This window comes from Felis catus, chromosome B3 (genome assembly GCF_018350175.1).
Source record: "Felis catus isolate Fca126 chromosome B3, F.catus_Fca126_mat1.0, whole genome shotgun sequence".
Classification (NCBI taxonomy): Eukaryota; Metazoa; Chordata; class Mammalia; order Carnivora; family Felidae; genus Felis; species Felis catus.
This window is the reverse complement of record NC_058373.1, coordinates 24,807,249-24,821,888: the sequence shown is the minus strand read 5'-3', so window position 1 is coordinate 24,821,888 and position 14,640 is coordinate 24,807,249. Positions and strand designations below refer to the sequence as shown.

At 38.1% G+C, this 14,640-nt stretch overlaps 1 long non-coding RNA gene across 1 annotated transcript in view; it reads left to right on the top strand.

The window, feature by feature from the left end:
* The first annotated feature begins 805 nt into the window (after window positions 1-805).
* Window positions 806-14,640, top strand: part of LOC123385841 — a 29,247-nt gene continuing 15,412 nt past the window's right edge. The window contains exon 1 of the long non-coding RNA XR_006598979.1: window positions 806-1,229. This is a non-coding gene — a long non-coding RNA (uncharacterized LOC123385841). The remainder of the gene's footprint in view (window positions 1,230-14,640) is intronic.

Below are 14,640 nucleotides of genomic sequence, written 5' to 3'. Positions count from 1 at the left end.
GGGGAATGCGGAAGTAGCAGACTATAAATTGTCCCCTCTGTTGATGCTCTGAGCTCAGACATCTGGAGAATGATCTCCTCTGAGCCCACCAGTGTAAAATAATCCTGCTTCCAAGATCTCCAAGCGCCACTTGGTGCTTCTGCCGGATGATCCAGACCAGTTTCCATAACAATATCTACCTAAGGAATACATGTTTATGAATTAAAAAGCCAGAGTGCTAAAAACAGATTTTAACAAGACAGTCCCCAACACCTTCCTCCTTACTCCAGGGTTGGATTCCAGGAAGGTGACCACTTTGAACATTTTATCTTCTAAATTTCAAGTGAAAATGCTTATACCGCTCTCTATCAATTTTTTCCTTTAAGCATTATCCACTGCCTGTTTGGTATGAAATGAGTAGTTATCATTTAAACACCTTTTACCTTCCCTTCCCCATTCTTCCAATCTATTGCCATTTTTGTGAAATCACTTTTCATTGTTTACATCCTATTTTTAATACCAAGGCCAATGTGCTACCCAGCTAATTACACTTATTCTTATATTTGTTTTTAAAAATATTTTCTTGGAATTAATAATTTCTTGTTTTTTTTACCTTATCTCATTTGTATAGCTCTGGCCCAAGTCCATCCTGTCCTATCATCCTACAGGACAGTGAAATGTCTCTGAGTGCTATTTTCCACATAGTCAAACACATAGGTGATTTATTAATCATTGGTGTGCTGACCTCAGCTTCTACTAGCTGGGGAGAGTTAATTGTTAAATATTCAGGAATTTTGTAAGCAGAGTGTTAAGTTGTTGAGAGCTTAACATCAGCATAATAGGATATTTTATGTTATAGGAATTGGTAAACATCACGAGTCATGGCTTGTTGTTTGGTTTTGTTTTTCCAAACAGTCTGTTTCCCCTTAGACCACGTTACCAGTTTCATTTTGTTCCCTAGAGGCAAGTCTTCCAGAGCATCTGCAGTTGCAGGCAGCAAGGCTGCCCTCCTTCCTTAGAGGGCATCATGTCCCAGAGGGCTTCCTTTGTCTCCCTCCTGCATTGTTTTCCTTTTGCTGGGTCAAGTGTCTATTTCTTTTTTATTTATTCCATTTGAGACGAAAAGCTAGACAAAACAAGATAAAAGGGGCCAGCCAGATGTCCGAGGCTGGAAACTCCCCTTTCAAACTTTTGGCTTTTGTAACCTTGCTTGCTGCCTGCCTCCACCAATGGCCCAGAGAGCACCACTGGTAAGTGCCCCCTCCCCTTTTTGTTTTGTCTCTCAACCCCCTACCATCCCAGCCATTAAGGGAGGCTGATGCCAACGTTCAGTGCTCAGCCTATAGTGGTGACTCTGCTGGGCTGGCACTGGTGCATAATAAATAGTGTTTTCCTGATTCCCCTGAGTGCGTGTGGCTTGTCTCTTCCTGGGCGGCAAGTATTTGCTGTAACACATTTGAGGTGGATTCTTCCCACTAGTTTTCCTAGCAAAGATGTACGGAAGGTAAATTGTTTTATTCTGCACATGCTTTTATTCTCACTGATAATTGATAGTTTGAACATGAAATTCAAGATTGGAAATATTTTCCCTTGAAATTTTGAAGGCACTGCCCCATTGGTTTCCAGCTTTTGATGTTGCTGTTCAGAAGTTTGAGGCTATCTTTGATAAGATTCTATTGATTCTTCTTTTATTGAAATTCTTCTCTTCCTTTTTCTCACTTCCTTTTAGGTATTTTACTTTGTGCATTTATACTCTGGCTTTCTTCTCTTTTCTCTCCTATTTTCATCTTTGTCTTTCTAAACCTATAAATAATTTCTAGGATTTTATTGACTTTACCTATCATACTTTTTATTTCTTTAAATTTTTTTTAATGTTTATTCATTTTTAAGAGACAGGAAGAGACAGATCATGAGCCGGGGAGGGGCAGAGACAGAGGGAGACATAGCGTTGTTGGAGAAGTGGACAAAATACGCCAAAGATGGCTGGTGGGGATAAAACAAACTCTGGTCTTTAGCTTAGAGACCCCTCCTCTGGGTTCTTCTTCCTTTGCTGTGCGTGCAAAACCCCCACAGATATGAAAGCTGATGACTATAAATTACCCTCCCCACTTGCATTCGGCGCTCATATCTTTGAAGAAACAGTCTCCTCTGAGCCCGCTGGTGTTAAATAAATCTCCGGTCCACCAAGATCTCTGAGTGCCGCTTGGTTTTTCCACCAGTGTTCCAGCCTGGTTCTGTAACAGCATCTGAAGCAATCTCCAGGCTCCGAGCTGTCAGCACAGAGCCCAACGTGGGGCTCAAACTCACAAACCATGAGATCATGACCTGAGCCAGAGTCGGACACTTAACCAACTGAGCCACCCAGGCACCCCATTCTATTTATTTCTAAAAACGCTTTCTTTTTCCTCACTCTTACTTTTTGTGATAGCCTGTTATTTTTTTCTTAGATGGACTATGTCTTTGAGGATATTATGCTTTTCTGTCTTTGCTTTGAGCTCTAACTTTCATATGAGAGACTTTCTCAAGTGTTTGATGATTCTTTGTACTTATTTAAAAGTAAAGGACTGGACACATAACTGGAGGTAACAAGGTTCCTCTTAAGCTTGGGACTCAATTGTCTGGGGGGGACCCCCAAATTATAGAAGCTATAGGTGATTAGTTAGGGCTGTTAAGTTTATATAGAAATGAAGAGCCAGTCTATAGCTTGAGGTGGTGAATATGGATTGGAGCTCTGTGAGGTAACATCTGCCATGGGCACTACCATCCATTTGTTCTATTTTTACACCATTTCATTGACCCCTCTCACTTTCCCGGAGTCCACAGATTCCTGGATCTATTATTGAGGGATGGAGGGGATGTGCGTTCTGTAGTCATTGCATGCCTCCCAGTCTTCTGAGTTCCCTGGCACCCCAACCTCTCAATGCCTGCTGGAGACTTGGCTTGTTGCATTTCCCAGTGGCAACTTCCTCTCGCTTCTGGCTTCTGACTTCTCACTTTCCTCTGAACATTCATTAACCACTCTGGTCAGCCACTAAATCAGTCCTTTCTCTCCTTGTCCTTATGGCTCTATACATTTTTTATTCCTTCACTATAATTTGACTGGGGTTCAGGAGGGAGCTGAGATGTGTTAACTGGTCATCTTTAACTAGAAGTGGATTTAGCCCTTACTTTTCCTGCTCTTTTTGTCTTCCATTACGTCCCTAATAAGTGTGTCCCTATTACTTTGCAACTAAAATTTTTTTTTTCCCTGGATTCATGCCCCATCTTGTGTCTAGTACCTTAGTTTTTTTCTTTTTATGTTAAATTTCTCTTTATTGACCTCTCTTCTGCCTGTAAATATGCTCTTCCCCTTCCTCCATTTACAAAAATGGTGAATGCCCCTCAACCACTTCTTGCCTCTTTCTCTCTTTTTTATGTGCAAAAAATATTACAGAAATTAATGTAAACAGACTTGCAACACAGGAGGTTTAATAAATTATTGTTTTGCTCAGTTAACTCTAAAGAGCAAGTAGGTGGATTAAAAGAGTTGGTACAGCTTTCCAATATGCCTAATACAATCTCTTAATTTATATATTTTAATGAATGTTTATTCAAATACAAGAATTTAGAAATCCATTACTCATGTAGTGTACTGAAAAAGTGTCTATGATCAACGTGATGATAGTGCACATTTTATGAGCATGTTATGATCCTAGTGGATTCCCTAAAAAACATTGCAGCAATGTCCAAAAAAGTAAATTTTATTTTTTGACAACTTACTCTCGAATTTTTAATTATTATACTTCTTTATAAATCATTCATTATATCATATTTTTTATTAATTATTCATTAATGTGATTTAAAAAAAATAGATGAATGGTATGATTCTTTTGTAAGAGACTCTTAAAAACTGAGAATAAACTGAGGGTTTATGGGGGTGGGAGGGAGGGGAAAGTGGGTGATGGGCATTGAGGAGGGCACCTGTTGGGATGAATACTGGGTGTTGTATGGAAACCAATTTGACAATAAATTTCATATTAAAAAAATGAAATGGATCTGATAACTACCATTACTAAAATGACTTAAAATTTTGTATTTCCAACATGATGTGTAGTAAAATCTTGTCATATAATGTTCAAGCATTTTTCAGATTATGAGACTGACGCACCAAGAGGGCTGCTTGGTATTTTTTAAAGAAATAGGAAACAGGAGTGCTTGGGTGGCTCAGTTGGTTATGCATCCGATTCTTGATTTGGGCTCAGGTCATGATCTCAGGGTCATGAGACTGAGTCCTGCATCGGGCTTTGTTCTGAATGTGAAACCTGCTTAAGATTCTTTCTCCCTCTCTTTCTCTTTCTCTCTCTCTGCCCCTCCCCTGCTCATGTTTTCTCTCTCTCTCTTTCTAAAAAAGAATAAAAATAGGAAATAGAAAACAAATTGTGTTCTTGTGGTACAAAGCATAAGAAGCTGGATGGCAAGAGACAGAATATTAATATATTCAAGAAAATATGTATAGTTTGCAAAAAAAATTATCAAGTCATAATGCAAACTTCAAAAAATAAAGCTTGACAAGGTACTAGTGTTTGTGGAAACTATGAGGAGTGAGTCAAATGCCATATAGGGATCAAGATTTTTTTTAAACAATGAGAAATGCTAATGTGAAGCTTGACTTTAAAATTTTCCCTAGGACAGATAGATGGTTAACCTAAGTCTAAGTTATATCCCTTTCCACTCCTTTACCATAATTCTGAAATATGAGCTCCTCTGAATTACCTTGCTGGTCCTAATAAGGAGACTTCCTCCCCTCTAACTCTTAGTATCATAAAGGTAGAACCTTGTAACCCTAAACGTGGTGTGTGAACCAGCAGCACCTGGGAGCTTGATATAAATGCAGAATCATAGACCCTACCTTAAGCTTACTGAATAACAATATGCATTTCCAAGTGCTCTGTATGCACTGTAAAGCAGTATCTCACAATCCAGGAACTTAAACCACGATACCAAATAAACTAAAACCAAAACAAAAAACTACCAACAGCAAAAACAAAAAAACAAACAAACACCCCAAACCAAAACCAAAGCACAAGCAAACAAAAAAACAAAAACAAAGAAAAAAACTAATGTTCAGGTCCCCCCAGAACAATTAATTAAACCACAATTTAATCAGTCTGGGGATGTGTTCCATCTATCTAGGTATTTTAAAGTTCTCCCAGGTAATTTTGATGGGCAGAAGTGTTGTGAGTGCCTGTTCATGATCTGCTAGGTACAAAACTCTACACTTCCCTCTTAGAGAATGAATTCCTGCACCTGAATCACAGTCCAAGAGTTAGAATCCCCTTACTATACAGATATCTTAGACACTAACTACCTGCTTGAACTTCAAATACTAACTTTCCTAAGGGCTTTCCTTTGCCCTATTTTCTTGTCTTTCAGGACCTAAGTTATTTTGCATCCCTGAAATTAACTGCTGTCCAGAAATATCATCATATATTTCTGGACACTGCCTCTGCCATACATTTTCTCCCACAATCTGTAAACAATGTAAAGGAAGAACTCCAGGCTCTGGCCTTTCCCAGACCCTTCTCATGCCTTTCAGTAACTAGCTCATTTATTCCATGGGCTGGATGATGACCATGTACTTTGTACTTCTCCTCCTCTGTGTTTTTGGTCTTTTATACTGTTATGTTAAATTGCTGCATATTTTTTTATTTATGAATTGCATCACTGTCATTTACTTTACATGTCTTAATCAGTTTATTAATCTGTACAACAAAGGTCTATTCATTACTGGTACTGGTTTGGAATATAAGGCCTAATCATGAAAATTGATAATCCTTCGTTGATCATCAAGAGTTAACTATTTTATACCAATTTTTTTCATCATGGTAAGTGTACTCTTTAATCTCCACCACCTATTTTAACCATCCTTCCACCCACCTCCCCTCTGGTAACACTTTCTTTCACCATACACAAAAATAAACTTAAAATGGATTAAAGACTTAAATGTGAAACCAGAAACAATAAAAATCCTTGATGAAAACACAAGCAGTAATTTTTTATGACATCAGCTGTAGCACCATTTCTCTAGTTATGTCTCCTGAGGCAAGGCAAATAAAAGAAAAAAATAAACTATTGGGACTATATTAAAATAAAAGGCTTCTGAACAACAAAGGAAACAATTGACAGACTAAAAGTCAACCTATGGAATGGGAGAAGATATTTGCAAATGACATATCCAATAAAGGGTTAGTCTTCAAAATAGATAAAGAACTGATACAACTCAATACCCCAGAACCAAATAATTCCAATTAAAAATGGGCAGAAGACACGAATACATTTCTTCAAAGAAGACATTTCTCAAAAGAAGACATCCAGGTGGCCAACACATACCTTAAAACATGCTTAACATCACTGATCATCAAGGAAATGCAAATCAAAACTAAAATGAGATATCACCTCACACTTGTCAGAAATGGCTAAAATAAAAAAATACAAGAAACAACAAATGTTGGCAGTGATATGGAGAAAAAAAACACTTCTGCACTGTTTTTAGGCTGCAAACTGGTGCATCCTCTGTGGGAAACAGTATGGAGATTCCTCAAAAAATTAAAAATAGAACTACCCTACAATTCAGTAATCACACTTTTGGGTATTTGCCAAATATGAAAACACTAATTCAAAGGGATACATGCACACCCTATGTTAATTACAGCATTATTTACAAATTATATATATATATATATATATATGTGTGTGTGTGTATGTGTGTGTGTATACATATATATATGTGTGTATATATACATATGTGTATATATATACATATGTATATACATATATATAATGGAATAATATTCAGCCATTAAAAATAATTAAATCCTACCATTTGCAACATGGATAGAGCTAGAGAGTATAATGCTAAGTGAAATAAGTCAGTCAGAGAAAGACAAATACCATATTATCTCTTTGTATGTGGATTTTAAGAAATAAATGAGCAAAGGAAAAAAGAGAGAGAGAGAGAGAGAGAGAGAGAGAGAGAGAGAGAAACAAACCAAGGAACAAACTCCTAACTATAGAGAACAAAATGATGCTTACCTCTTTCTCTTCATTACATTAAATTGCTAAAATTTAATTTCTAAAATTTTCCTATGAGATACTAAGTTTGCAAAGACGAATACAACACATCCCCTATTCATGGCCCAGCACAGGAACCAGACATAAAGAAATAGTTCCAGAGCAGTGTAAAAGTGCCTGATGCAGATGATGTATGCAAGTCCCCAGAAGAAACTAGCTGAGGGAAAGGGGATGGTGGGAGTGTCCTAGGGAGAAGAACATTGAAGAAAATTTTAGAGAGAGTTTATCCCTGAGCTGGTTTTGAAGAATAAGGAAACAAGGGAATTTCTGAGGAGAGAAAAGAACATGTACAAAGTTCTTTGAGGAATCTTCAAACTTTGGCAATGTCTTACCCCATTTCCAGACTGAAATTGCTCTCATAAGTATACTAAATAATCCCTAACTGTCCAAATGGATGTCTCCTTTTCAGGTTCATCTTTCCTGCCTCCTCAGAATTGCCAGGGTTGACTGAACCCTATTTCTTAGAAGCCTTGTTCCGCTCAGCATCCTGTCAGGTCCCTGCCCCTGATCTTCCACTCTGTCTCCCCCTCTCTTCCATCTTCCTTCCTGAGTTTTCTCTCATTCTGTACCCTCTTGCTGGGGCTTCTCATCTACTGACAACACTTTGGCATCCTTCTAAAGTAGGTAACTCTCATTCTGTTGCTTGATCTGGACATGATGTCAGAAGAGGCATGATATCCCTGATGCTGCCAGACATTTTAAACCCAAAATGTACCAGATTGTGCTAATCTCCTCCAAAACCTACTCATCTCTGCTCTACTGTTGATCTAAGTCATGAAATCAACCACTTCAATTCCCACCTTAAACTCCACACTATCCTGGAGTCCTCTCTCTCTCAACTCACAGGCAAGTCTTTCACCAAATTCCATTACTTTTACCTTAGAGATATTTCTCAAATTCATATTACTTCTCCACTTCTGCTTAGCCCCACAATTAATAAAGTAACTTCTTACTCTGTCTGCTGTCACCAAGACCTTCTCCACATCACCACCAGAATTATCTTTCTGAAACCCAAAATGCCTCATGTCTTTTTCCGACTCAAAAGAAGCATTCTGTAGCTCAGAGTCCAAACTTTTTATTGTGGCCAACAAGCCTCTTCATAATTTCACCTTCATCAGTTTTGAGTCCTCCTTGCTACATAAAACATATATAAAGTGTCAGTAAACTTCAGGGTTTCTCCTCCTGACTATATGGTGGCACTGCATAACCCCACTCCTTTGAAGATAGGTATGACTATGTGACTGCTTTGGACAATGAAATGTGGGTGAAAGGGACATGAGTCACTCATGCAAAGAAGCCCTTTAAGAGCAGTATGTGAGGCATCATGTTCTTCTCCTTAAGGATGGTGACCACAATGCTAGAGACTGAGGTGTCATCCTGAGACCATGGGGGACACATCATGCAGCAGAACCTTCTGTCAGTAAAAATGAACATTAACATGAGTGATAATAAACCTTGTTTTTAGCCCTTGAAATCTTAGCATTGTTTGTTACTTGGCATAGCCTAACCTGTCTGACAGACAATGTCAAAGACACACTGGAGCTGAAAAGAAATTAAAGGGGTAAAAACAGATTTTACTCAGGAATTATTGCAATAGGGGAAATGAGACCTCAGTATAGAACGATACTCACTTCGGAATACAGCATGGGCAAGTGGGCATCTATAGCCAAGCATCCTGGTGGAGGTCATTATGTATAAGTTTCTAAGAGGAAATAACAGCAGGGGTAAAAAGAGACTCTTGCCAAACTGACCTCACAGGATCCTTGTTGAAGGCAGGCCAGAGTGATCAGACATCACCTGGGGGATGGCAAGGGTGAGGAATTTGGTCACATATTGAGGGTGATCAGATATCAGAAGTTGTTGGCAGAAGATTCCAGCTAAACTTAGTTCATACTAAAATTGGGCTCTTACGGACATGCCCAAGGATGGAAACTTGTTGAAAAAGAGCTCAGAGTTTCCTGACTAGGGTTTGGTTCAGGAAAGTATCTTTGTCAATGAATCATTCATGTGTCTCAGTCTCGGTTCCATGTGTCTGGAAGGCATGTTAGTCTCATCCTCTTCCCCTTTTTCAAAGTGCCTCTCATCCTTTACATGTCGTCTCCCTTTGAGGTTCCACAACTCCCTTTGAGGGACAGTTGTGCCCTTCCTCATGCTCCCATAATTCCTTGTGCACACCTAATATGGTACTTTTCACTTTGTATTGTATCATATTCAATTGCATGAAATATTTCCTGAGTGTGACCTCTTCTCAGATGTAACTTCCCCAAGATCAGTGTCTTTAGACCATCAGCACACAAAGAACTTGCCAAGTGCAAAAGGATTCCCTCGTAAGCACCATCTTGAATCATCTTCTCAAAGTTTTTTATTCCATCCAATTTTGCTGACCGACTTCTGAAGCCTTCCTAAATTACTTCCAGAAATCAGCAATCTAAGACTCCACTAAATGGATTGTTTCTACTTTTAAACAAATTCAACATATAAAGATCTGGATTTATATAATGGATCTATTGGGAGGAGAAAACACGATGAACATACAATTATTTTCTTCACCATAAGCTCATTCTAAAAACTTTCAAGGCTATTGTGACATACGAACCTGACAGCTCTAAGAGGTAATGAAATATATTTTATTCCTTTTTGTTTCCTGGAAGCCAGAACGGTGCCCAAGATAGAGTAGTTGACATTCATGGGCCATACACCAGCCCTTGAAGGTGAGGGCTCCCCCTCCACAGTGTAGTGAAGAAGGGGATAGGAGGCAGTATCTAGTCAGCTGAGGCTCAAAGTGGGAGCAAGGGTAGCCTGGCTTTAGAGCTTGCACTCCATCCACTCTAATACTTCCTCTGCTTCTGGCAGCTGAGTTGTAATTCCTGGGTTCTGGCTTCTAACTGGAAGTCTAGTTCTCAGTTGGAGAAGTCACTAGGAAGTTTCACCTAGAGTGAAAACTAGCTCACCCCCCTGGCTTGGCTATGACAATAGAACAAGAGGTTAGTGGAATGCCTTTTTTTTTTATTATTATTTTTTAACATTTTATTTATTTGTGTGTGTGTGAGAGAGAGAGGGAGAGAGAGAGAGACAGACAGACAGAATGTGAGTGGGGAGGGGCAGAGAGAGAGGGAGACAGAATCCATGAAGCAGGCTCCAGGCTCTGAGCTGTCAGCACGGAGCCTGACGCAAGGCTCAAACCCATGAAGCATGAGATCATGACTTGAGCCAAAGTCAGACGCTTAACCAACTGAGCCACCGAGGTGCCCCAGTGGAATGCTCTTTTTAAACTTCCTTGGCCGTGGCTGCCCTTCCTAGCCAAATTGCTGAGGGTCTTGCCCCCTTGTCTCCCTGCTGGTCCTGGAGCAGAGATGCAAGTCCTGTTGCTGTCCATGGAATCAGGGAGGAGCTAAATTGTCACCCCCAACTTTTATTTTACTAAGATATAATTTTCATACAATGAAATACACAGATTTTAAATGCTTCATTCATTTTTAAAATATATATCATTTATATATTTATATATTATGTATATTTTTTAAAACCATGTAACCAGTCTAATCAAGACAGAGGACATATCCAGCAACACAAAAGGTCCTGGCTTGTCCATTTCAATTCCACTCTCCACCCCTATTACTGATCTGATTTCTGCCCTGTAGATTAGTTTCATCTGTTCTTGAACTCTGGAATTATATCATATTTACTATTTGATGTCTGGCTTCTTCTCATCCTTGTTAATGTGTATCAGTAATTCTTTTTTTAATGTTTATTTATTTTCTTGAGAGAGAGAAAGAGAGATAGAGAGAGCGCAAGTGATCAGGGGAGAGGCAGGGAGAGAATCCCAAACAGGCTCTGCACTGTCAGCACCAAACCTGACGTGGAGCTTGAACTCACGAACCATGAGATCATGACCTGAGTGGAAATCAAGAGTCAGGAGCTCAACCAACTGAGCCACACATGCGCCCCTGTATCAGTAATTCTATTTTTATTGCTGATTTGTATTCCATTGCATGACTGTGTCACAATGTGTTTACTGATTTTCTCCCACTGATGAATATTTAAGATTTTTCCAGTTTGTGGCCATTACAGAATAACATTGCTGTAAATATTTATTTGCAACTGTAACTGCGAATGTATATTTTTTACTTCTTTTGAATCAATACCTGGAAGTGAAACTGCTGAGTCATAGGTAGGTGTATATTTAACTTTTTAATAAAGTATGGAACTGTTTTTCAAAGTGGTTGCACCATTTCACACACCTACCAGAAGAATCTGTTTTCAGGATGCTCCAAATCCTTGTTAACTTTGAAAGATGTCAGTCTTTTTACTTTTAGCTATTCTAGTGAGTGTGAAGTAGTACTTCATTGAGGTTTAATTGACATATTATAGATAAAGTGATATTGACTACTTATTTTTATATTCACTGGTCATTTGTTTAGTCTCTTTTGTATACTGTTGATTCAAGTTTTTCCATTTGCAAAAAGAGAAATTAGGTTTTTTGTCTATTATTGAGTTGTAGTAGTTATATATTCTGGATATAACTGCTTTGTCAAATATGTGTATTTTAAATATTTTATCTCAGTTTGTGTCTTTTCATTTTTTTTTTTTTTACCTTTTGTGTAAGGTGTAAGGTAGAGATATTACCCCAGGGAATGGAGTGGGCATGGGTGAAATTATCAATGCCTCAGCACAGTTAAGTTCCTGGAAATTCTCATGTTAGAATTAAATGCCATTTAACTCATTTTTCCTGGTTTACTAAATTCAGTTGGCACTTGTCTCTCAGAATCTTAGATAATGTTTGTATTCATGACATACTGGTATTCCAGAAAGACAGAAATCATTTGGCACCCACATTTCCCACACAGTCATTGACTTAACACAAAGAGTATTAGAATTGTATACACCAGTGCTTTGATTTTACAGAGGAAAGACTGAAGTTCAAAGAGATTAAGTGTCTTGCCTGTAGTCACAAGACGTTGCAAATAGCATAATCAGGTCTAGAAACAAAAATTTAGACTCCTAGTATACCTTTTCTTTTTTTTAATTTATTTACTTTGAACGAGAGACAGAGAACACAGGAGATGCATAGAGGAAGAGAGAGAATCCCAAGCAGGCTCCACACCGTCAGTGCAAAGCCTGACTTGGGGCTCAATCTTACAAACCATGATATCATGACCTGAACCAAAATCAAGAGTTGGATGCTTAACTGACTGAGCCACCTAGGTGCCCCACTTTTTTTTTAAAGAGGGGTGGAAAAACATGAAAACAGAGAGAGACAGACAAAAAATATCTCATAAAGCAATCCCTATCAAAGTAACACAAGGAGTGCTGTTTCGAAGGAACACATGCACCCCAATAGCAGCACTATTGACAACAGCCAAAGTATGGAAAAAGCCCAAATGTCCATCGGCAGATGAATGGATCAAGAAGATGTGTTATATATATACAATGGAGTATTACTTGGCAATCAAAAAGAATGAAATCTTGCCATTTGCAACAAGGTGGATGGAACTAGAGTGTATTATGCTAAGCAAAATAAGTCAGTCAGAGAAAGACAGGTATCATATGACTTCACTCATATGTGGAATTTAAGATACAAAACATATGAACATAAGGGAAAGGAAGGAAAAAAATAAAAATAAAAACAGGGAGAGGGACAAAAAATAAGAGACTCTTAAATACAAAGAACAAACTGAGGGTTGCTGGAGGGGCTGTGGGTGGGAGGATGGGCTAAATGTGTAAGGGGAATTAAGGAAGACTTTTTTTTTTTTTTTGAATGAGCACTGGGTGTTATACATAGGGGATGAATCACTGGAATCTGTTCCTAAAATCATTATTGCACTATATGCTAACTAACTTGGATGTAAATTAAAGACAGATGATAGATGATAGATGATAGATAGATAGATAGATAGATAGATAGATTAGATAGATAGATAAATTAAATTAAATTAAAGATAGATATATAGATAGATAATAAATAAATATTTAAGGAAAAGAAATCAATTCAATAACCCCCCCCAAAAAAATAACACCATCATTCTTCACAGAGCTAAAACACACAATCCTAAAATTTTTATGGAACTAGTTAAGACCCCAAATAACTAAAGTAATCCTGAAAAAGAAAACCAAAGCTGGATGCAACACAATTCCAGACTTAAAGTCATATTACAAACTGTAATCATCAAGACAGTATGGTACTGGCACAAGAATGGACACATAGATCAATGAAACAGAATAAAGAACCCAGAAATGGACCCACAAATGTATAGCCAACCAATCTTTGACAAAGCAGGAAAGACTATCCAATGGAAAAAAGACAGTCTGTTCAGCAAATGGTGCTGGGAAAGCTGGACAGCAATATGCATAAGAATGATTCTGAACCAATTTCTTACACCATACACAAAAATAAACTCAAAATGTACAAAAGACCTAAATGTGTGACAGGAAACCATCAAAATCCTAGAGAAGAAAACAGGCAACAATCTCTTTGACCTCTACCACAGCAACTTCTTACTTGATATGTCTCCAGAGGTAAGGGAAACAAAAGCAAAAATGAACTACTGGGACTTCATCAAGATAAAAATCTTCTGCACAGTGAAGGAAACAATCAGAAAAACTAAAAGGCAACCAACAGAATGAGAGAAGATATTTGCAAATGACATCAGATAAAGAGTTCATGTCCAAAATCTATAAAGAACTTATCAAACTCAACACCCAAAAAAACAAATAATCCATTTAAGAAATGGGCAAAAGACATGAATAGACACTTTTCCAAAGACGACATCCAGATGGCTAACAAACAAATGAAAAAATTCTCAACATCATTCATCATCAGGGAAATACAGACCAAAACCACAATGAGATACCACCTCACACCTGCCAGAATGGCTAAAATTAACAACCTAGGCAACGACAGATGTTGGCAAGGATGTGAAGAAAGAGGAACTCTTTTACATTGCTGGTGGGAATGCAAACTGGTGCAGCCACTCCAGAAAACAGTATGGATGTTTCTCAAAAAAATAAAAATAGAACTACTATATGACCCAGCAATTGCATTACTAGGTATTTATCCAAAGGATACAAAAATGCTGATTCAAAGGTGCACATGCACCCTGATGTTTATAACAACACTATCAACAATAGCTAAAGTATGGAAAGAGCCCAAATGTCCATCGACTTATGAATGGGTAAAGAAGATGTGACATATATACACAATGGGATATTACTCAGCGATCAAAAAGAATTAAATCTTGCTATTTGCAACAAGGTGGATGGAACTAGAGGGTATTATGCTAAGTGAAATAAGTCAGTCAGAGAAAGACAAGTATCATATGATTTCAGTCACATGTGGAATTTAAGATAAAAAACTGATGAGCATAAGGTAAGGGAAGCAAAAATAATATAAAAACAGAGAGGGAGACAAACCAGAAGAGACTTTTTTTTAATGTTTATTTATTTTTGAGAGAGAGAGAGAGACAGAGGATGTGCAGTGGAGGGACAGAGAGAGAGGGAGACACAGAGTCCAAAGCAGACTCCAGGCTCTGAGCTGTCAGCACAGAGCCCAAT